Genomic DNA, 25,043 nt, shown 5'->3' with positions numbered 1-25,043 from the left:
TAAGAAATGCACACGGAAGTAAATGGAAGAATAAGTGTCATAAAATCATGTCCTCAACTTATTCTCAAATGTGTGGGAAAAAATACATGGTTTTGTATATTTTGTATGTATTAAGATTTTATCAAAATTTAAATTACAGGGGTGCCTGGTGATTCAGTCAGTTGGGCATCCAACTTTGGCTCCGGTCATGGCCTCAGAGTTCATGGGTTTGAGCCTTGCATCAGGCTCTGTGCTGTCAGCGTGGAACCTGGAGCCTGCTCAGATCATCTGTCCCCCTCTCTCTCTGCTCCTCCCTCACTCATGTGTGCCCTCTCTCTCTCTCTCTCTCTCCCTCTCTCTCTAACATAAATAAACATTAAAAAATTTTAAATGACAAAAAAGTCACATTTTCCCACCTCCTTACTCACTTTCTCCAACCTACTGAAACATGCATCCCCAAAATCAGTCACACTGAGAATAACTGTCATGTCAGTCTTTCAGCAAGTGTGTGAATTGTTTTCCTTACTTACTGTTCCCCTTTGGTTCTCCAGGTTGTCAGTATCTTCAGAACCGGCCCCTGGGATGTGGTTTGTTCAACGATGTCATCCACTGCTAAATCTTTTACTCTTTTAAATACTTTTTGTCAATTCATTTCCAGTAATAGTTGTATGCTCAGTTTACTTAAACGTGAGAACATATTTGTAAAACATAAGCAGAGTATATCAAATCATACAAGTTATGATTAGAATGATTAGAAATTATCACTCAAATATTGTCCCATCCCACCCCACCCCCACCTTTTGGCTGATGAAGAAAAGGAAGAAAATAGAATCACAATGAATGACTTACTCAAATTCCCAAGGTTCCAAATGTGCAGACCAGGTAAGATGCCCCCAATTCATGTCCTGGGTCCTCTACATTGTCCCTTACTTTGTTTCTCACACTTGGGAAATAAAATGATACAAGGTCAGTTGCCAAGGACATGAAGCCATAGAACAATATGATGTAAGTCCTATTTAATGACATTTGAAATATTGTATTATACTAAAATTAACATACACAAAATTTACCTAAGTTTTCAAACATAAAAAGAACCAGCTTGAAAGACAGTTCAAACTTGTCAGGGTAACCTGAAACTGTATGTACCCTCAGTGCCCCAGGAGTAAAAGATCATTGTCCTTCTCTGCCCTAAAAGTTCTCAGTTAGAAACACTAAAAGACCCTGGACCATATAACCAACAGAATGGGACTTCAACCAATGATTCAATCTGCAGAGCTCCTCTTTGGAGGGCAGCATCCTAAGCCCTCCTGAGTCTCCAGTGCACCAGCAAGAGCCCCCCATGCTACTAACAAAACTAGATTTTCAGTACTTAGAGGCACTGCCTGAGTGGCATTTTCAGGAGTTTGTGTGACCAGGAATGGAAGGGAGGACCTCTTCCACGACAACTAGCTTTGTGTGTAAAATGCCTGCCATCACCACACACACACACACACACACACACACACACACACACACACACCTGCGCTATATTTTCCCCTCTCTGGTCTGAGGTATTTGAAAACCTGGAGCTTGTCAGGCCCGGCATGTTGGAAATCCAGAGGGGCTTCCCCTGCTAATCTTTAGGCAAATATTTTCTCTGCTCTGCTGACTTCATGGTGAGTTACCAACCGTGTGCCTCTGTGACGAATTGAAGCAAGCCAACTTGGGCGGCAAGGGCACCAGTGCTTTCCATTAGCAGGGAGACTTTCCATGGACTGTGGTGGGGTCTGCCCTGGTCTCCGTCTCCCTGCCCCAGCTTCCCAGATGGGAAAGGACAAAGAGCTCCTGCCACCTTCAGGGTAAACTAGACAAAGACCATGGGAGAAGGGCAGCCCTGTAGAATGGATGATCTCCACTCATGCATCAGAGAAGGCTGGTGCTCGAGGCATGCTATTCTTACTTGTTCCCTGCCTGCCTCTTAAATTTTGATATTATTATTTTTTTCAACGTTTATTTATTTTTGGGACAGAGAGAGACAGAGCATGAACGGGGAAGGGGCAGAGAGAGAGGGAGACACAGAATCGGAAACAGGCTCCAGGCTCTGAGCCATCAGCCCAGAGCCCGACGCGGGGCTCGAACTCACGGACCGCGAGATTGTGACCTGGCTGAAGTCGGACGCTTAACCGACTGCGCCACCCAGGCGCCCCTCTTAAATTTTGAATATAAGAAACAGGAAACTGCTGGCCCCTCATGGTTTCTGCAGTTACTCTTGGTCTTTATGGCTGGCCTACTCACTGAGTTAGACCAGCCAGGCTTCTGAACTGGAGAACCTCACACTTCGGCTTCTTGGGTGTTTTGACTTAGCTCTCTATTTGAAATGGTCTCTTATATTTCCACTATGAAGTGCCTCTATACACACACACACACACACACACACACACACACCTGTCCTGCCTCTGCTCTCCCACCCCTTGCCTGGGTTACTAACTGACAGAGACTCTCACTGCCTCCTCCACCCCCAAAATCATCCTACCTTCCAGCCATTAGGAAGCATATCTTACAATGCCAAATTCTTTCAGGCGTTCTGGTAAGCAATTTTGTTGCCACCATTACCAACACGTTGCTAAATCAAAGGCATGGTTTAATCTGGCATTGGCAACCTCTGTTTCTACCATACCATTCCCTGAATTCACGTTGTAATACCACAAATGAGGGTGGGGAGGGGGGTGTTTGTGGCATGTGTTTGTAAGACTCCAAAGTGGAAGAGGCTGTGTCTCAAATTGGGTAATCCCCAAAGCAGTCCTAAAGCAGGGCTTGGGGGCAGGTATTGATTTGAGAAGTGATCCCAGTTATCTGGAGTGGGAGACTTGGGAAACATGACAAGGAAGGAGACAATGCCAGTAAAGAGGGTATTAATCATAGTGCTGCTGCTGTGAGCAGTTGGGGCTCAAGCCCCTCAGGATAGGACATACCTCAGAATAAGTAGAACACAATTCAGTTGTCCCACCAGGAGGCTTCAAGGAAGCTAGGGGTGTTATCCTCAACTACCATCTGTTAGTGCCTTAGTGTTGTTCCAGGGCTGAGGTGGGCCCTGCCTACAAACCAGTGGAGAACTTGCCGGTTGGCAGGGAAGAGAGATCAAGAAAGACAGAAGAGACAGAGGTCAAGAAAACAGAACAGCCTTGTCTTGGGGGCCTGAATAGGTGGCAAGACCCAGAGTTCTTCTGATTCTTTTGGCATGATATGAAATTAGCAAAATTTAAAAAGGCTTCCAATGGTATTTAGATAGATGAGCTAGTGAGACCGCTCCCCACCCCCCCACCACAGAGCCTCGAAGCACCCCAGTGGTCCTGGTAAAGGCCAGTCACCACTTCTCCAGGCAGCTGAGGACATGTGGAAGTAACTGATAGAAATGAACTTTAAGAGTCCTTAAAAGCATGAAGACTAGAACAGAGCCAAACCTATGTGGCAGGAGGCTTGAAGTCATCATGAGGCCATAGGCATATTGTTGGATGCTGCTAGAAGGGATGCTGACAGTGAGGGTACAAACAGGCACTGTTGCTCAGCAACTGCAGCGGACAGGCGCTTGCCATTGGCCAGGTCCTCACATCCCGCCCCTGGGAATTGGTGCCTTGTAAGTTTCCTGGAATTTAAACACAGCCCCAGAGAGACAAGCAGAGGTGGGAGAGGAGAGGACCAAATCAATGGAGATTACCTAAAATGGGTTGAGATTAAGCGCTTGTTACTTGATAAAATGAGGTGTCAAATCAAAGTTAAACTTAGTACTAGAAAAATAAAGTTCCCTTTTTTTCAGATCTGGATTTGGGGCCTGAAAAACTCATTCCTGGGGCACCTGAGTAGCTTAGTTGGTTGAGTGTCTGGTTCCTGATATCAGCTCAGGTCATGATCTCACAGTTTGTGGGATTGAGACCAGGGTCGGGCTCCGTGCTGACTGTGCTGAGCCTGCTTGGGATTTCCCCCCTTTCTCTCTCTCAGTCTCTCATAATAAATAAATTAACATTTAAAAAGTTACAAAAAATTCATCCTTACTATACCTGAAATGGTACTACTTTCTCTCTTTGGTCGTGAATTTTACCAGCTCAACTACATTTGAGTTTTTTTGTTTGAATTTGATTGGCAGTTAGGTTAGATTCCCCTACCTTGAGACAAGGTGGCAGTACTTAACTTGGGAGTGATCCCTGTAACCACTCATAAAGTAGTATGAAAATGAAACAGAAGGGAAGATAACAAATAAAGGGTGTAAATCAAACCTGTTTCTACATTAATCCTGCTGAAGACCTCTGAGAGACTGTGTCAAACGTGCCTCAGCACTGCCATATCCACCAATCATATTGGCAAATCCACTTATTCCCAGAAGTTATTGTCCGAGGGCTGCTCCTGGCAGACAAACGTGAACTCCACAGCCTTTCTGGCCTGCCCCAAGCATGGGCTAAGAAGCTCTGGTGCAGTTCCAGCACTTGAGGTAAGAAGCCAGCAATGATGCAGAAGGAGCATGTGTCAAGGGGGTGTGGATGGAGCACTGGCAGTATCAACACTAGTAAGGCAAAGCATATCCTATTAAAATGACAGAGCACATAGAGGTCATCCCCTGGATGTCATAGCATCAGTTTACTCTAGGTGTGTTTTCTCCCCACCTTCATATTCAATGTGGAAAAATGAGAAGAAAAAAAAAAAAAAAGAAATCACCAGGGTAACAAATCCCAATCCACTCTGCATAGTCTTATATGACATTTTATTCCACCAATGAACTGTGTGGCCACAGTGAGAAATGGTACTTGGAGCCTGATTCAGGGAACATGAGGAGGCCACTTTTGCATTCTAAGGGGTAATTCACTAGAGTTACAGAGCAAAACATTTGGAAATACACAAGGTTAATAATCCCCCACTTAAGGCTTCCCTTGACCTAGGGCACCTTCATGGCTCAGTCGGGTAAGCGTCAACTCTTGACATCGGCTCAGAACATGATCTCACAGTTCGTGAGTTTGAGCCTCACTTTAGGCTCTGCACTGACAGTACCTGATCTCTTTTCCTCTCTGCTCCTCCCCTCTTCTCTCTCTCTCTCTCTCTCTCTCTCTCTCTCTCAAAATAAATGAATAAATAAGCTTAAAAAAAAAAGACTTCCCTTGGCTGGCAGGACACAATCCACTAGAGGTATCCCTCCAATGTAAATGGAAGATTCAAGAAGTCACACTCACTGAACTTGCCCAGCTTGAAGTCTCAGGAGAGACTTTATCTGATAATTTATCTTTTGTGCTTATGACACTAAACATAGCCTCCATAAGGTCTATGTAATGCAGGGCTGTTTGTCATTGAGTCTCAAACCCAGCCCCTTTGAGGACTCCTTGTCTTGCTTGACCAACCTGCAGAATATAAAACTGGCCCCATGTGTCTTAGAGCTTTCTCTGCTCTTGCATTTGGGACTTTATTCTCTGCTGGCTTTCCTCTCTATGTGCCACCCTCTGATGGCTTTCTGAGTTTCTCCACCACCTCAGCCTGATCTTAGTACTGTCTAAGACTTTGTCCCCAAGCCTTGTTTCTTTTCACTTGACTTTTTCTCTTTGGTCTGTTTCCCTCATCTATACTCCAGATTATAACCATTGCCCATAGACTAATGACCCCCCCCCACTTTATCCTCAGCTCAGAATTATGTTCCAAACTGTCTGCCAACCTTCCTAGCATAGGCACACATCTCATTTTATTACCTTGCCCTGCACAGCTTCCCTTCCCTCTATCCTTGTCTGATCAGCAAGAATGGGGCATTGTCCCCCAATGCCTCCATCTCTCCACCCAACCACTTGGGCCCTGAGCCCCATGATTCTATTGCCATGAAGTTTTTCAGTGCATCTGCCCCAACTCACTTCTCACTGTGATTACTGTGATGACCTCCAAAGCCATCTCCCTCATCTGGCTTCATCTTTGCTCCACTCCATTGTCCACACATCTCCAGGTTCTTTCTAAAATGTAAGGATAGTATGCACCTCTTCTGCTTAAAACTGTTGGTGGCTTTGGCTTTCTGGCCCCAGTCTGTCTGCCTCCTCCCCATTTACTATATAGGATTGGGAACTACCTCTCTCCCATCTCTGTCTGTCTCTGCCTGTCTCTCTCACTCTCTCTCTTTTCCTGTGTCTGTCTCTTTCTCTCTCTCTGTCACACACACACACACACACACACACACACACCTCCACACCATTGTCCCTGAGGTTTTCAGTCTAATGCGCTGGTCCTTCTCTTTGCCCTTATTCTATATCCAAACCTCAAGGCTGATCTCACTTGTTGCCTCCTGGGGAAAGCATTCCCAAACTCTCTAACTCTTCCAGACTTAATGAGATGCCTCTTTTCAGTGCTTCCATAAGATCCTTTACATATTTTAAGGAATCTCTATGACACGCTACTGCAATTGGCTGTTTAATTGTGGTCATGTTGTGATTCCATCTCAATTTTCCCAGCCTATAGCATAGCATTGGGCACAGGGTTGGAGCCTCAAAATGTTTGATGAATAAATGAAAAAAAAATCAATGAATGAATGCCACCCGATAGTTCCATGCATGGACATGCAGAGACTGACAAGGGCCTACATGCACGTTCCTTTTCATTCCTGCTAGAACCTGCTCAAAACATCTAAGACTCAGGACTGACCCAGGCCTCTGGAGCACCTCCCAAGCCTGCTCTGAGTAAGAATCAGCAGGAATGCTGTCTGCCTCGACTATGGAAGACTTCACAAGTTCCAGAAAATTGATTTTTCCAGGCCTGCATGGCTTGGCATAAAATCCAGACAGATTTTTATTGAATCTGGCCCTAGATGGCTAGATTTTTGACCTTAGCAATGTGGCCCATAGATTCAACCATGAATACTTTGTCTTTTCTCATTTTCACCACACGGGCTGGCTTTCACAGATTGGCCAGTAGGTTCAGCCATCATTGTTTTCTTCCCCGGGCATCTGTTTCCCTGTTCCTGTGGCATCTATAATTGTGAATAAGCTGTGGGTGCATTTTTGAGGAATGGCACGGTGGCATGTGCTGCAGGAAACGAGTGCCCGCTGGTGCTGAGTTGCTGTTTATGTTTGTCAGTGGTCCCTGTAATTGGAAGGCTGCATTGCCTTGCAATTATGCAAAGGGTAATAAAAAGAAAATTAGGGAAAACATGTGAGTATAACATCAGATCTAGACCACTGATACTTTGTAATTTTACACAAATACAATACAGATTTCCACCCCCCCAAATCCACTCAACTGTAGTGAATACCAAACAGAGAGAGCTCAGAAAGCTTAAAACCAGGCACAAATGAATATCTAATCTTTCGGTCTTTGAACATGATACAGTCCACCATAAGCACCAATTCAATTAAAACAGAAACCATAGGTCGTCATTTCTTTTGATGAAAAGCATTAATTAAGAGGACTCAGAAGGCAGCATGCTTGCTACAAGGAAAGCAGATACCTTTTAGTGCTGTAGGGATTCCACCACATCTTATGATTGTCTCTGCAGTATACCTCATGCATTCAGCCTCCACTGCTCAGACACTACCTACTGTAGAAAGGAAAGAAAAGAAACTCTCTCATTCTGAGAAGATGCAAGGTTCAACTTTTTAAAAAGGAGAGAACAATCTGAACATCCATCTTATCAAAATAAAAACTGAAAATTAAGGTTTTAGATGACAGTCTGTCCCCTGTGGATTCAGCAAAATAATATCATTGAAAGAGGTTATTTCTTGGCAAGGGCCTGAATCTTATTAGCAAATAAGATGAATTATAAATTACCTAGCATTTCTTACAGTAGGCATTTTGTGAAAATTTATTTGTTTAATTTAACTTAGCTCTCTTTTATATTATACTTTATGATATGAAATCCCATTGGAGGAAAAAGATATACCTATAAGTGTTCTATTAAAAAAAAGTTGTTTGTTAGACAGCATCTCACTGCCTGCTTGTATGCTTACATACATTTCCAACATTCCTACAGCATTTTTTTTTTCTCTTGCTGTTCAATTTTACGATTTTCAGGATAGTTCCATAGCTAAGCATAAAAAACAAAAGCTATTCATTACGGTCCTTTTCAGTGATACTGGCCAAGGTTTTAATGTTCTCATTTATTATGCTGATGGGACAAGAAGTGCCTCTGTCATTATCTATGCATTTGTTTATACTTAAAATATTTATTTTTACTAAAATAGCAAATATTTATTTGTACTGATTTATTGCTCTGGTGGCTTTCTCTCCTCAACACTGTCTTCAAGGGTAATACAGGGAACTCTGAAGAATGGCTCTGTCCTGAGATGGTGGGCTGCTTCCTCTGGCTGTGATGCTCTCCTTTCTGGAGGAGGCATTCTTGACCTCTTTGACTCCCACCCATATCTTTTCCAGAATTTTCCTTCTATGAACCAGAATAAGGAGAAGGGGCCAGCCTCACTGGGCTCAAGCCTAGTTCTTGAACTCTACAAGCAAGTTAGTTGCCTGCCCCTAGAACCAACTGGAAACTAACCTAGATGAAGTGCGACCCTAACATTTTCTTGGCAGTCTGTAGGGTTTCTGAACTCCTTTAGACTTAACGGTCTTAGCATCTGGACTGGTTTAACTTTCTCTCAGCAATGTTTTGGATACTTTAATGGATAGGAAGTGCCTTCTCATTTTCTCTCCTTTGGGGAACCAAGACTCACACACAGATTTTCCTCTCAGGTTTGAGTGAGAGGCCTCAAGTCAAAGCCAGGGTTTCTCTTCCTCTGAAACATGCATGATGCCCAAAGTCCAGGAATGTGTCTCTGGTGAAGGTGGAGGGCAGCACTCAGCTCTGATGTATGTAGAGCATTTAGGGAAATGGGCGCCCACCTTCCACTCACAAGGCCCCTGATACAGGTGTCAAGGGGAGAGGGGAGCATGAGATTAGACTTCCTGCTTCATTATAATTATTTTTAAATTTATGATTCTTGTCCCTTTCAGTTTTGAAGGGGTGTTCTTAAAAGTATTTTTCTTGGCTACCAGCTAAGGTTTGTTGAAAACCAAAGCCAAAGTTAGGGAAAAATTTAGAGGATAGGGAAGTATATGTCCTCCTGGGGCCAGTAATACTCATTTCCCGCTCTTGTGTAGAGGCTAAAGACAGAGGACATTTCAGAGTTGATCATCTTCAGCCATCAAAGATGGCCAGCGTTGGCAGATGGATTAAAACATCTAACAATGATTTCAAAAATGGACAGAGGACCTGAACAGACATTTTTTCAAAGAATAGATACAAATAAATGGCCGACAGTGACTTAAAAAGATGCTTAACATCACTCATCAGAGGAATGCAAACAAAAACCATAATGAGCTATCACCTTACATCTATCAGAATAGCTAAAACCCAAAACACAAGAAACAACAGGCTTTGGCAATGTTGTGGGGCAAAATGAACCTCATGCACTGTTGGTGGGAATGCAAACTGGTGCAGCCACTCTGGGGAACAGTATGGAGGTTCCTCAAAAAGTTAAAAATAGAACTATCCTACTATCCAGCAATTGTACTACTGCTATTTACCCAAAGAAAATGAAAACACTAATTCAAAAACATATTTGTACTCCTATGTTTATTGCAGCACTAATTACAATAGCCAAGTTATGAAAGTAACCCAAGTGTCCATTGATAAATAAATGTATAGAAATGATGTAGTATAAATGTATACATAATGGAATAATATATAACATAATATAAATGTAATATATAATATATAGTGAATATTACTCAACCACAAAAAATGAATAAAATCTTGCCATTTACACCAATGTGGATGGACCTAGAGAGCATAATGCTAAGTGAAACAAGAGAAAGATGAATATCATATGATCTCATATGTAGAACTTAAGATACAAAACAAACAGACAAAGAAAAACATGCAAACAAAAAACAAACTCTTAAAGACAGAAGAAACTGGAGGTTGCCAGAGGGAGGGTACGTGGGGGGATCGCTGAGATTAAGAGTACACTTATTGTGATGAGCACTGAGAAATCCATAGAATTGTTGGGTCACTATATTGTACACCTGAAACTAATATACCATTGTATGTATGTTAATTATACTTCAATAAAAAATAAATAATAAAACTCAAAAAAAGAAAGAAATCTCACAATGAAATCAACTTCAGCCAAATGCAAAGAGGATTCTCTCCCTTATTTTATGTGGAAATAACCCCAGAATGAGAAAGAAAGGAACATGAAATAAGGAACATGAAATCTAGTCTCTTGAAGGAAAACAAAATCCTGAAGCCCCAGGACTAATGGTCAGTGTATGTTGGTGGGGCCTCTGATGTGGAGAGCTGACCCACAGCAAGGTCCCTTCCAGGGGAGAGCTTCAGTCTTCTGAAGCTTCTTTAACCACTTCTTTGCATAGCAGATACAGCTCAGAAACCCAACGGGACTTTTTTTTTTTTTTTTGGAAAATGACTTCAGCTTTGTTCCTTAATTTGTCTGCTTCAACATCAGTAACAGAGCCAGAGAGCCCAGTGTGACAAATGCCACTGAAAGTTTCTCTCCCCAGGGGGCCACCTGTTCTACCAGATGAAAGCAAGGTCTAGTGACAAAGGGCATCCCCACTCTGGAGGATACTCAAGAAATTCAAAATACCCGGGGATTTTGACAGAGGACAGAGAAAAAAAAAAGGAGCAGAGTGGTGGGAAATTCATTTCCAGAGTAAGTAGAATTGAATGGAAGTCATTTCAAAAAAGAATGACACATGCCTATACATTGTATAAAACAAACATAGACTGACAGAAACATGTTTGGCTTGCTTGCTGGAACACCTTTTATTAGACTCTCATGTAATAATTAATGGTCGCATACAAATTTAGTCAAACAACTCATATCAATTCCCATTTCTGTTATTTTAAAGGTACAGTCTTGACCATATCCATCTAATTTTTAAAAACATTTTTCTTTGAAAAATAGATGAAATGAGTTTCATAGTTGTATTTTTAGATGAATTATCGGTCAACAAAATTCCAAACCTGAGAAACTTCTCAATGCATGGTTATGAAATTTTATGTTTACTTTTATACAGATAAATATCTAATTTTAAAAGTATATTTAGATTAATGGAGGATGAGTTCAATTATTTGAAATTCATAGATTTTTGTAAGCTTAAGAAATACCTCCTATCTAGAGGTTGCAACTTCATTGTAACTGAAATAGAAGAGAAAGAAAAAGTGCAAAGTAGGAAAAAGAAATCTTATACTGGGGGTCCCAACCCCCAGGATTTGAGGGAATTTTCTAGGTACAGGACGTGGTTTGCTCCAACACAGACATACTCTGAACTCAGACTTTGTCCAACACATTGATGAACTTAGGTGTCAAATCTTTTTGTTTTGTTTTGTTTTTTGTTTTGGGGTTTTGAGGGGGGTTCTGTTTATTTGTTTGTTTGTTTGTTTGTTTAAATTCAAATTAGTTAACATACACTGTACTATTGGTTTCAGTGATTCATCACTTACATATAACACCCAGTACTCATCCCAAGTGACCTCCTCAATGCCCATCACCCATTTAGCCTATCCCCTCACCCACCTCCCCTTCAGCAGCCCTCAGTTTGTTCTCTGTATTTAAGAGTCTCTAATGATTTATCTCCCTCTCTGTTTTCATCTTGTTTTTCCTTCCCTTCCCCTGTTCACCTGTTGTGTTTCTTAAATTCCACATATGAGTGAAAAGATACATCTTTCTCTGCCTGACTTATTTCACTTAGCATAATACACTCTAGTTCCATCCACATTGTTGCAAATGGCAAGATTTCATTCTTTTTGATCGCTGAGTAATAATCCATTGTATATATTTGCCATGTGTTATTTATCCATTCATCAGTCTATGATGGACATTTGGGATTTTTCCATAATTTTGCTATTGTTGTTAGCATTGCTATAAGCATTCGGGTGTCCAATCATGAACTGACTTTTAAATATTAAGTGAGTAGCTCATGAAAGTGTAAAAATTTGTCATAATGGCAGTTAATGATTACAACAAAGATTTATTGATCTCAAATTCTAAATTTCAATAGTACTAAATTAACTGGCAAAGGAAAATAAAAATTCCAAAGATAAAATTTCCAAATAAACAAAGATGGACGTTATTGCTAAAAATTTCCCTTTAAAGAGGAAAAGTTATTTGGCAATATTAGCTATATTTCATCCTCGTGATGCAGTGCTTTCTTTTTAAATATATTGTTAAATTGGTTTCCATAAAACACCCAGTGCTCATCTCAACAAGTGTCCCTTCCTTGATTGGAATACTGTAAGGTGTCCAACACATGAAAGAAATTAATGTGAACTGCTGTGGCTGCAGCAAGATCCCAGAGACCAGAGTCCACACCTCAATGGCTGAGGTCCCCAAGGGACTATATTCCAGTCACCCCCACCCCAGGAGTCAATTATGCAGGCACATCTCATTTTACTGCACTTTGCTTTATTGCACTTCACAGATACTGCATTTTCCTACCAATTGAAGGTTTGTGGCAACCTTGAATCAAGTAGGTCTTTTGGCACCTTTTTTTCCAACAACATTTGCTCACTTGTATCTCTGTGTCATATTTTGGTGATTCTTGCAATATTTCAAACTTTTTCATTATTATTTTACTTGTTATGGTGACCTGCGTTCAATGATTATGATTCACTAACAGCTCAGATGATGGTTAGCAATTTTTAATCAGTAAAGTATTTTTAATTAGAGTATATACTTATTTTTAGACATAGAACTATTACATACTTAATAGACTATGGTGTAATATCAACATAACTTTGGTATAAACTGGGGAAACCAAAAAGTTTTGACTCACTTTTTTGAGATATTCACTTCATGGCAGTGTTCTGGTACCAAACCCACATCTCCGAGGTATTCCTGTATTCAAAATTATTCATGAATATGGAAGGAAAAATCAATTCCAGCAAATAAGCCATAATAAATGAAGGTTATTTGTATATATTACTATAGACTGTATTCTAGGATGTATTATTAAAAAGGAAAAAAGCAAAGTACAGAAAAAAATGTATTTCATTCTCATGATACCCAGAAAAGTAATATGAATACATGTGTATGTGGACTTTCTTTTTTAAGAAGCACTAGAAAAATGAAATGAAATAAGTTAAATGTCAATCTATGAAGAAGGAAGAGAATAAGGTGGAGGATACAGGGTTACCAATTAAACTATTTGAGGGGCGCCTGGGTGGCTCAGTCGGTTAAGCGTCCGACTTCAGCTCAGGTCACGATCTCACGGTCTGTGAGTTCGAGCCCCGCATCGGGCTCTGGGCTGATGGCTCGGAGCCTGGAGCCTGCTTCGGATTCTGTGTCTCCCTCTCTCTCTGCCCCTCCCCCGTTCATGCTCTGTCTCTCTCTGTTTCAAAAATAAATAAACGTTAAAAAAATAAATAAATAAACTATTTGAATCCTTTTTTTTTTGTAGATTTGATTTTGAAACCATTTAAATATTTGTATATAATTTGAATAAAGAAATAAATTAAATGATCCCTAAAAATCAAAGGCAATTGTGTAATTAGTGGTATAAACACTCTAAGAGGAGGTATTGCTACGTTAACACATTATTTGACTGTACATCAGTAGTTGGATATCACCTAAGGACAAAAAGAACTAAAAAACAATATTAAAGAGATTTATTTCTATTCTGGTATTATTGGTGATAACGATGGTGTTGTGTGTGTGTGTTGAGGGATAAAATACATTGTTGTGTTAGTCTTGTTGAGAATAAGTCTTTCCAATATGGCCTCATGATGTATTTTACCTTAAAAAAAAAAAAAGCATTTCCTAGTTGTATAAACTGCAAAGGACCAGATATAATAATATGCCTAAGAAAAATTAACAAATCTGTCAACCAAACCATGATCTTTAGATACTGTTTCTAATTAAAAGGAACAAAGACTCCTTTGGAAAATGAGTGCAGGTCTTGTAAAAGAACTGTACCAAATGAACCTGAGATACGCTATTATATTAAAAAGTAAGAATGTAATCAGAGCTTCTGGAATGACTATATGAGGACTTCTACACATTCTCCCCAGAGTGAAACTATTTAACTTGTAAAAATCATAAATCACAATCATTTAGAGTCTCTGGAAATTGACCTAAGGTCATACAGCAAATTGAAAGGCACTTATTCAATAAAAAATACTAAACCTTGGAAAGAAGACTGGGTGTCTATGGTGTTTGAGTCAGGACCTATTTCCACCAGCCACCCCCAACCCCACCTGTGTTACTGAAGCTCTACTCCTGGTAAGTGTGACCAAGAGGACGGGGGCTCCTTTTATCCTTGTCCAGCTCCCAAGTATATAGCTATGATTTCACCCCAACAGGGGTTGCCAGGATCTTCCTCCTCTCTATTCTAGGAGGGGGCAGCCAAGAAGACTGAGGTTCTCTTACCCCAGCCAACTCCCAATCCTCTGATGGAGAATGGATCCAAGCTTTTGTAGACCAAGAATACTGAAGCCCTCATCACTGCCCCTCTTCAATTTCTGCTTGTAAGACCTAGGTTCCACTTGAGAAGGGCAAGCTGAGAATATTACTTGTCCCTCCCAACTCTCATTCCTAAAGTGAAGGTATCATTCTGCAAGAAGTGGGACACTACCTATATATCCAGTTCTGATGCAATAATGCACCAGAGGTTCTGCCCAGGGACAGAGGCAACATAGCTGTTGCTGGTAGTTCCACAGATCTGTTAAGGAAATTATTTTATTAGGTACAAGATCTGGAGAAACAAGTGGAGGGAACTGAGCTGTGAAATCACAGGCAGCCTACATTGCAAGAAGTATGTTTCAAGAATTCGTCCAGGCAAACACTATACAAATAAAATAACAAAACCCAGAAACATCAACAAGCCTCTGGTGAGAAGAGGGCAGTAATCGGAATCCAGAATTGCTACCATATATTATTTTAAATGTCCACTTTTCAGAATAAAAAGAGACATGCAAATAAACAGCATAGTGTGACCCTTATAAAGGAAAATGGTGGGTAATAGAAACTGCCTTTGAGAGGGTCGAAGATGTTTAGTGGAGCAAAATTTTTTAAAGTAGCTATTATATAATAAGTTGGAAGAATGAAAGGAAACTATGTTTAGAGAATTAAGGGAAGTTGTGACACTGATGACTTATCAAGTAGAGAATGTCAATAAAGAGGAACTATTTTAAAAACAAATGGAAATTCTGACATTGGAAAGAATAATATCTGATATCGAAAATTCATAGAAGATATCAAATGATTTGAGCTGCTAGAGGAAAATAAAAGAATCAGAATACTAGAGGACTTATCATTTGAAATTATTAAGTTTGAGTAATAGAAAGAGAAAAGAATGGTTAACAAGGAATCAATCTCCCGAGAGTAATGGGAAACCTGTCAGCACACCAATACACATGTATTGAGAACATCAGAAGAAGAAAGGTAAAAAGGGACAGAAAAAATATTTGAAGAAATAATGCCTGAAAACTTCCACATACAAAGAAAACCATTAATCTGTACAAACAAAAAGCTCAACAAATTCCAAGGAGGATGAACACAAAAGGATCCACATTCAGATATATCACAGTCAAAATGTTTCAGGACAAAGACAAAGATAAAATCTTGAAAGCAATAGGTTAAAAACATAGCTTCACTATAAGCAAACCCTAAAAATATTAATAAGTGACTTCTAATTAGAAATTATGGAGGTATAAGGCAGTGGGGCAACATACTCAAAGTGCCGTGGTCAGGGTGCGGTGGGGAAAATTTGTCATCCAAAAATCCTACATCCAGCAAACTTATCTTTAGAAAAATAAAGGCCAGGGGAAATCAAGTTGTGGCATGACAACATAGGGAACTCTTGTGACCTGCTCCCCCAGAGAAAGTGATGAAAATTATTTTTTAAAAAAAACATAGAGTTTCTAGAAATGGCCCTAAAGGCAAATAACAAAAGAAGAAAATCTATGAAAATTCAGTAAGATATGTGAGAGTGTGTGGTGGATGAACCCTCTTTGCCCCATTCCCATTTGGGGAAGGCCAAGAATATAGAATTTCCTCTCCCCCAGCTCCCAGTCACAGGGCTTTCTTCCCAGAAGGAGCAGGACTTCATTTCTCAGCCCGCGTCCAGCTTCTTATGGCTGAGGCTAAGGCCCATGCAAATGTAGTGGAGAAGTGGGGGCTCTCTTTTTGCACCCACACCCCACTTATAGAAAGAAGGCTCTGTCATAGGCACTTCATGCTGAGAATACAGGGAACCCATTCACACTTTATCTGGCTCATGAAGTGGTGGCTCCATGACAGGAGGGGCAAACTCAGAGGACCTCAGGCTGCTGTCCCCCTCCACCTAGTGCCAACTTGCTGTAATGAAGGTGTCACTCAGAAGGAAGATTTCCATTTCTGCCTACCATCAACTTCAGGCCACTGGCACAGAGAACCTGCATGGGGAGACAAGCAAACTATAAAAAAGGTAGCTCCTAATCTCTTCCCAAAGAAAATGATTTCATTGGCTACAGAACATGGAGAAGCTCAAACCTAAGATCACCTACTCTCAGAACAGTGGAGGCTGTGGTGAAAACAATTAAGAGAACAATCTTGGATTTAATGTAAATACAGCCTAGACTTCAGGCCAGTTAGTTTGCTAGATAGAAACAGAATAAGACAACTGAGGTCAGAAGTGGGGTCAGAACAAAGATCACACATGGGCACTGGAAAACATTCCTTCAAAGGAACCACAGTTGATTGGATCAGTCCAATCTGTAGAGTGATTGCCCCAAGGCATTATTGAAAACAATAAAGAAATCAGCCAGCATTAGTGGAACATGACAGAGAAAGAGGGAAAGAAAACCCAATTGATACCACTGTCATCCCAGATGACTGTATACATACCCCCAAATGACACCTTCCTGAGAAGAAACAGCATTTACAGTGTGAGTAATAAATAGACTTTCACAAAAATAGCCAGTCACTAAAACATGAACAAGTAAATAACAATAACAGGCCTGGGGTTGGGAGAGGATTACTATCCAGATTTCTTAGAATATATTATCTAAAGTGTACAGTTTCCAACAACAACAAACTGAGACAAGCAAACAGGAAAGGATGGTTCATGTACAAGAAAAAAGCAGTCAACATAAAAACTTTAAACAACAAAAAACTTTAAAACAGCCATTATAAATATATCAAAGAATGAAGTAAAGAATGAAAAAAGAATTAAAGGAAGGTATGATGAGAATGTTGTATTAAAGAGAATACCAATAAAGAAGAAAAAATTCTGAAAGAGAACCAAAAGGAAATTCTGGAGTTGGAAGTACAGTTAACTGGCAATTTTAAAATTCATTGGAGGTTTCAATGGTAGATTTGAACTGGTGAAAGAAAGCATCAGCAAACTCAAAAACACATTGAGAGAGATGGAACAAACTGAAAAACAGAAAGAGGAAAGAATGAAGAAAAATGAACAGAGCCTGAGAAAAATGTGGGACAACATCCATTGCACTAACATAGATAGGTGCACCTGAAGAAGAGGAGAGACAAAAAGGGGCAGAAAAATATTCATACAAATAATGGCAAAAAATTCCCAAAATTTATTGAAAATCAATACTCCACATATTTAGGATGTCAACTAGGATCAACAAAAAGATCCACAAAATAATATAGTAAAAATGCTGAAAGTCAAGGGCAAGGAGAAAATCTTGAACACAGCAAGAAAAAAATCTCATCACTTATGATGAAACCCCAATAATATTAATGGATGACTTTTCAAAAATAATGGGACACAGAAGGCAGTGGCATAATATACTCAAAGTGTTTTGAAAAAAGAAGTCAACCAAGAATCCCATATCCAGCAAAGCAAATGATATCCTATATCATTCAAAAATAAAGGTGAGGTAAAGTCTCCCCCTGTTTTAAAAAACAAACTAATAAAACAAAATTGGGAGAAGTTGTTGCTATCAGACAGACATACAGGAAATGCTAAAGGAAACCCTTTATAATGAAAACAAGTGACACTGAACATGAATTTCAGCTGATATGCACACACGCAAAAGAGCAGTAGTAAAGGTAATTTTGTCATTATATGAAACAGAATAAATGCATATTTTTCTAATTTCTTTTTACATGGGATTTAAAAAGCAATTATATGAAGTAATATGTATATAATATAATAATGGACTTATCACATATAGAAATGTGACATGTGTATAATATATTTGCCAGTAAAACACAAAGGAGATGAGAGGGAGCAAAGCTGTACTGTGCCTAAGGAAGTGACCACAGATGATAAAGGAATAACTATAGTGTATTTTTTTACTTTTAATATTAAACATATAATACACATAAAATATCACAAAAAGAGGAGATTGAATCTATACAGACTACAATAATGCAACTATAATCTAAAGATAATCCCAATACATTAAGATGTATAAACTGAACCTAATATAAAGTTTACTTTTTAAAAAAAACCTCCAAAAATATAATGAAAATATCACTTACTGAAACTGAAATGCTATATCAGAAAATATTCACTTAACAAATCAGTGAAGGAGAAATAGAAGAATAAAAAAATATGAGACAGAAAACAAAAACTAAGGTGGCAGATATAAACCCAACTGTATAAATCATAGAATTAAATATGAATGGGTTACATAGTCCAACAAAAAGTCAGAGCCTGTCAAACTGGATTTAAAAAAAATGACCCAGCTCTATGCTGGCTACAAGAGACATAGGTTCAAAGATAAAAATAGATTTTAAAAAAAGAATAGAAAAAAGATATAAAGAGGTATGGAAGAAGATTAAAAAAACTTCTTGTGTACCTTATGGGATTAAATATTATATACTTATTACCAATTATTATCATTAAATATTAAATAGTAAACAGTACTACCCTTTGGTTGAGCAAGAGAGATCACACTTTAGAGGTCCTAAATATCACAAACAAACCAGGACAAGCGAACATATGCCACACATTGATCCTTCCATCTTGAGATGAACAAAGTTCAGGCCCCAGGCAAATGCTTCTCTACATTTCTTGCCTTACACCCTCAAAACAAAGAATGACTGATGTAAAAGTCATGAAGGCTTGTGGGTCATGCCATTGCCAACATCTGAGGTTGAATAGACTTCAAAGTATAGGGCGGTTTTAATCAGTGGAAGCACAGAGCCAATATAAGTAAGTAAATAAGGACCAATTAATTTTCTCTCAGAAAGCATGAACACAATAAATTCTCAGATAGCAAAGCATTATCTCCCAATGATGCCAAACACTCACTTTCTTCCTTCTGTCTGTGTTCCATTTGTTCCAGAAGTATCCATGAATTTTCATGCTATTTGCCACACTTGCATTTTTGTTGAGGATGAGTTATAATATTAAAGAATTCATGACTTTTAAATGTATATATATAAAATGTGTATGCATAAAACATGAATGTATAAAATATATATTACACACATCTATATATATACATGTATGTATATATGTATACATTTGTATATGTACATATTTATGTATGGATATAGCACATATGATTCTTTATATTTAGGAATTATGTGAACATTGAATGTATCTATTCTAGGAACTGAAAATAACACAATCAAAGTGGTCCAAGGATGCATATGTAATCTGCTTTTTTGCTTAATATGCTAGAATGAACATTATCTCTTACAACATGACTAATATATAACTAATTCCCTATTTCTGGACATCTATGTTTTTTCCAAGTTTTGCTTCCATAATCAGGGTTCTGATAAATAGCATTACTGTCAAAACTTTGCAAACATTCTTGGGATAATTTTCTAAAAATTACTTGCTGAGTTAAACACAAAATTTTTAATATGGACTATGATACTTTACAGTGATTAGTACTTATTTTAGTTAAGTAAGTTTAATAGACATTTGAGTAATAGTGTCTTCATTATAAAAAGTCTTGTGTATGACACTCCATCATCTTTTTTGGATTTTTCACATAAATAACCATATTTAATTCATCACAGAAAAAATCACAAAAGCCAGAGAATCAAATTATATCCCCCAAAAATGTCTCTCCCAGACAATCGTAGATTCCTGGGGTGGCTCAGTTGGTTGAGTGTCTGACTTTTGATCTCAGCTGAGGTCATGGTTCCAGAGATCATGCCCCAAATCAGGCTCTGCATTGATGGCTCAGAGCCTGGTTGTAATTCTGTCTCTCCTTCTCTCTGACACTCCTCTGCTTGTGCTCTCTCTCTCTCTAAATAAATAAACTTAAACACACACACACAAAATTATGGGGCATCTGGGTGGCTCATTCAGTTGGTTAAGTGTCTGACTTCAGTTCAGGTTATGATCTCAACATTTGTGACTTCGGACCCTGCATTGGGCTCTGTGTTGACAGCTCAGAGCCTAGAGCTTGCTTTGGATCCTGTGTCTCCTTCTCTTTCTGCCTGCCCCTCCCGTGCTCATGCTTGCTCTCTCTCTCTCTCTCTCTCCCTCTCTCTCTCTCAAAAATAAACATTAATTTAAAAAAAAAAAACAAAATTAAAAAAAAGATTCTCTCTCCTACTCCTTCTGCCCCTCCCTTTTCCTCTCTCTCCCTCTCCCCCATTGCCCAAAAAAAGAAAAAGTAAAAATAAACAAATAAATAACAATGGACAATCCTAATAAACTTGGAATCTTTTAAAAGATGTCACACACACTTGGACAGAATAAGTGTGCATATATCACATGTGCATGTATTTGTATTTGATATTGCACTGATATATTTTATCTATTCATTTAAATGACCATTACAATACATATGTCTTATAAAGACATTTGAGTGGGCAGCTACACACAGAAATGAGCTGTGACTTGGAGCATTTCTCTCATGTGAAGCTTCTGTAGTTCAAAGAGAAATTTTATGCTTTGGGTAAATATTTATTTACGAAAGGAAACTAACAGCAACAAAACTTCTTACCACTTCTTTTTAAAATCAAGCTTACTTTAAGTGAAAACACAATAAATATTCAGTAATGGAGAACAGAACCCAAATTCCTGAATAAAAACTATTTAATACCAGATAACAAAACAGTCATTCAAAGGAAAGCTCATCTTAAACTATTTATAGCATAACCATCTTGGGTTGTAGGAAGGCTTTTATGTGTTATTTGGTTCTTCGGGTTATTTCCACCAACATATGTATAATCCTTTTGTGTGATTTTGAAGGGAACTATACAATGAAATAAATATATTGGCTAATTCATCTATTAAACTTTAAAGTTCATTTACACAAAAATATTATTGCTATATTGGCCAAAATATGGCTCATCATCTATAAGCATCATCTATATTTTGCTACTATGTTTTTTAACAAGAAAACAATTAATACTTGTCTTCATGTAACACCATACTAAAAACTAGTGAGCATTCGCTCATTAATTAGGAGTTTCAAACAAAAGCATACCTGATACAAAATTGCATTAAATAGAATTCCTGCAAAAAATGGGCACCTTTGGGATGAGCACTGGGTGTTGTATGGAAACCAATTTGACAATAAATTTCATATATTGGAAAAAAAATGTGCTGATTTACAGGTCGTGTAGTTTAAATATTTGCATACGAATTTGGCACTCATCCTTCTGACTTAAGTATGATAAACATGCAGAAATGATGCATAGTAGACAAAATGAAGATGTCATTTTTCCTCATGCCCCCACAGCTCACTCTGCTACCTCTTTTCTTCAAAAATCTCTCTGCTAAGGTCTGAATGTATGTGTCCAAAATTCCTCTGTTTAAATCTTATGATGGTATTCAGAGGTGGGGCCCTTGGGAGGTGCCTTAAGCCATGAGGGTGGAGCCTTCATTAATGGGATTAGTGCTTTAGAAAAGAGACTCCCCTTCTACCATGTAAAGACACAGCAAGAAGGCACCTTCTATGAACCAGAAAAAAGGGCTCCCATCAGAATTTGACATGTTGTTGCCTTGATTGTGAACTTCTCAGCCTCTGTAACTGTGAGAAATAAAACCGTTGCTCATAAGCCACTATCAGTCGGTAATGTTTTCTTAGTGACCCCACCACAACTGAGAGACTGACCCTATGCTGCTCACTGAGAAATCCTCTGGTTAAAGGAAGTGGTAGTAAGTTATTGAAAGGGGACTTCCATTTGCCAGACCAAGTCGTGACTTTTAGCCTCATCTTGGACTGCTTCAAAACAATGCTCATGGTGAATCTAGTCCAGGTTAGGCCACACCTCACACATCAGTAAAACCCCATGAGCTGTAACTTCAGTCAGGAAACCCTATAATCAGAACCTAACAACTAATCTAATGCAGGCACACTTGGGGTAATAATTATCAGAGTGAGGGTGAGTATGTGAGTGTGTGGCAGGGCAGGAGTCTTGATTTTAGTAAGAAAAGCTGTCTGTGAATATTCTGTTCTCAGATTATTCAGGATTTTCTCTGAATTCTAAGACATTTCTCTGCTAAAGCTTTGGCTTCCCAAAACAGTGGTTGTCCTGAAAATAAAGACCCTTTATATCCTGGCTTCACTGTGACCAGAGCTACTTACACTTGTCCTTGGCCTTTTTTTTTTTTTACTCCAAGTTAATTTCATACTACACTAAAATCAGAAAAGCACACTGAGTCTAGATGCCTTCCACCCGCATTAGTGGTAGCTGGACAGAAATGTCACCACCTCAAAGAAATGGCTCTGCCAGAGCATCTACCAAGGTTTCATATAATGTTTTAACTAGGCAGAACTGTACAAAAAAGTATTTTTTTTAAAAGCAGAGCATTAATATAAAAAGCAATATTTTTAGGAACTATAATTATTTTTTTATTAACTTCATACTATTGCATTTGAAGTAAAATGGTCCAATAATTACATCCCTAGACGTTTCTAATCTATATTTTCTTTTTTTTTTTTTTTTATTTTTTTTTTCAACGTTTATTTATTTTTGGGACAGAGAGAGACAGAGCATGAACGGGGGAGGGGCAGAGAGAGAGGGAGACACAGAATCGGAAACAGGCTCCAGGCTCTGAGCCATCAGCCCAGAGCCCGACGCGGGGCTCGAACTCACGGACCGCGAGATCGTGACCTGGCTGAAGTCCGGCGCTTAACCGACTGCGCCACCCAGGCGCCCCTCTAATCTATATTTTCGTAAAGCACATAGTGCTTTTGTTCCCCTCCTAAAGTAAGGAAATCATACTGCAGAAAAAGTACAGATTAAAAAAAAATGGACACATTTAGCTTCAACTTGTTACAAACTGAAAACATTTGATGCATTGTAAACTTGTCTATTAGGAAGCAAAGGTTTTTATGGCCCTCTTGACATGCTTTGAGTTTCTCTTTAGACGCGTCCTCTCATAGCTAAGAGAAGAAAACGTGTTTAAAATTTAAATGGCTATTTATTTGTTGAAACTAAGATGTGCTGTCCAGTTTCAGCAAGGATGGCAGACTGAGAATAGAAGCTGAAACACTGACTTGGTTTCATGGGGTGACTCAATCCATTTTCCTTTGCCTTGCTTTGGATTCTCTATGAAATATGGAAATAATTACATTGATCAATGTGAAAATAATATGAGATCACATTGTCTCATCAGAAGATCAGTAGAATAAGAATGGTGATAAAAGCCTAAACCGTCCTTCCTTCCACATGACTGTAGATAGATGAGCCACTTTACAGTGAGGCATCTCTATTTTTTTCTCAGTAAAATAAAGAAGTGGAACTTAACATTGACCTTCACCCCACATTTTTCAACTGCTGGCAAAGTGTGGCAATTATGAGGTCCTGGGACAAGTCAACTTTCTTGTACTGGACCTTTACAGTCCTTCCCAGCCTAATAATTGTATAGTGTTTATGACAGCCAGCCTCTGAGATGATCCTCAGTGATCTCTACCTCTTGGAATTCATATCCTTGTGTAGTTTCCTTCCATCTCATCCCAGGATTGGTCTGTGTCAATAATGCATATGACAGAAATGATTGCCTATTATTTCTGAAATAAATAAGGTTATGAAGGATTATCCCTTCTCTCTCTCTCTCTCTCTCTCTCTCTGTGTGTGTGTGTGTGTGTGTGTGTGTCTCTCTCTCTGTCTCTCTCTCTGTGTTTCATGGATCTCTTGCTCTGGAAAAAGTGAATGCAGCTACCAGAGCAGAGACTCACAAGTGGAAACTACCATGGGAACTACCATGGGAAACTACCGGGGATGGAGAACCTGAATTGTAACTGAAGAATTGCTGAAAGTTTAACGCAGACAACTCTGAGAGTTAAAAACTCCAGGGGAGGGGAGGCTCACTCAGTTAAGTGTGCAACTCTTGATTTTGGCTCAGGTCATGATTTCACAGTTTGTCATGCTCTGCACTGACTGTGTGGAGTGTGTTTGGGATTCTCTCTCTCTGCCCCCCCCCCAAATAAATAAATAAACTTAAAAAAAAAAAAGCTTCAGGGGACCTAGTCATAGAGGTGACTCACATATTATAGGATTTAACTCCACGAGTTAAACCAGGCTCCCACAGTAAATATCAGAGAAAAATCACTTGGGATTCTGGCAGGAAAAGTGAAGGAGAAAGAAATTCCTTCTCAGATAAACAAAAATTGAGGGAATTTTTTTCCAGTAGACCTGCCTTGAAAGAAATGTTAAGAGAAATTCTTTAGAGAAAAGGAAAATTATATAGAATGGAAATTTGCATCTAAAGAAAGGAAGAACATCAGAAAAGAAGTGAAAGTAAAATAAAAACTTTCATTTTTCTTATTCTTAATTGAGCTAACAGATAAGTTTCTTCAAAATAATAATAGCAACAAAGCATTCAATTATGTATGCTTTTGCATATATCAGATATACACAAGATATATGTATAAGTATATATATGTGTGTGTATATATATATATTCACATATACCTAATACACAAATATACACAAATGTCATATATACACAAGATATATATAATATTTATATATTAGAAGTATATATATACACTTAATACATAAATATACATATGTATGCTTATATATAAGTAAAAAGAATGACAGCAATGATACAAGGGATGGGAGGGAGGAATTAGGATTATTTTGTTATTATAGGGTACTCCCACTTCCTATGAACTGATATAGTGTTATTTCAAAGTGAACTTGAATTTGTTATAAATGTATGTTGCAAACACTAAAAAAAAA

At 38.7% G+C, this 25,043-nt stretch overlaps 1 long non-coding RNA gene across 1 annotated transcript; it reads right to left on the bottom strand.

Annotated features, from left to right (window-relative positions):
• Nucleotides 1-827: 827 nt before the first annotated feature.
• On the bottom strand, nt 828-12,822 carry LOC123579687. The gene is made up of 3 exons (XR_006702895.1): nt 12,760-12,822; nt 7,418-7,507; nt 828-922 (listed from the first exon to the last, which is right to left on the bottom strand). It is a non-coding gene; the product is annotated as an uncharacterized LOC123579687 (long non-coding RNA).
• Nucleotides 12,823-25,043: the final 12,221 nt, after the last annotated feature.

This window comes from Leopardus geoffroyi, chromosome A3 (assembly GCF_018350155.1).
Source record: "Leopardus geoffroyi isolate Oge1 chromosome A3, O.geoffroyi_Oge1_pat1.0, whole genome shotgun sequence".
In the NCBI taxonomy this organism is placed as follows: domain Eukaryota; kingdom Metazoa; phylum Chordata; class Mammalia; order Carnivora; family Felidae; genus Leopardus; species Leopardus geoffroyi.
The sequence above is the reverse complement of the archived record's forward strand: the minus strand, read 5'-3'. Positions and strand labels throughout refer to the sequence as shown.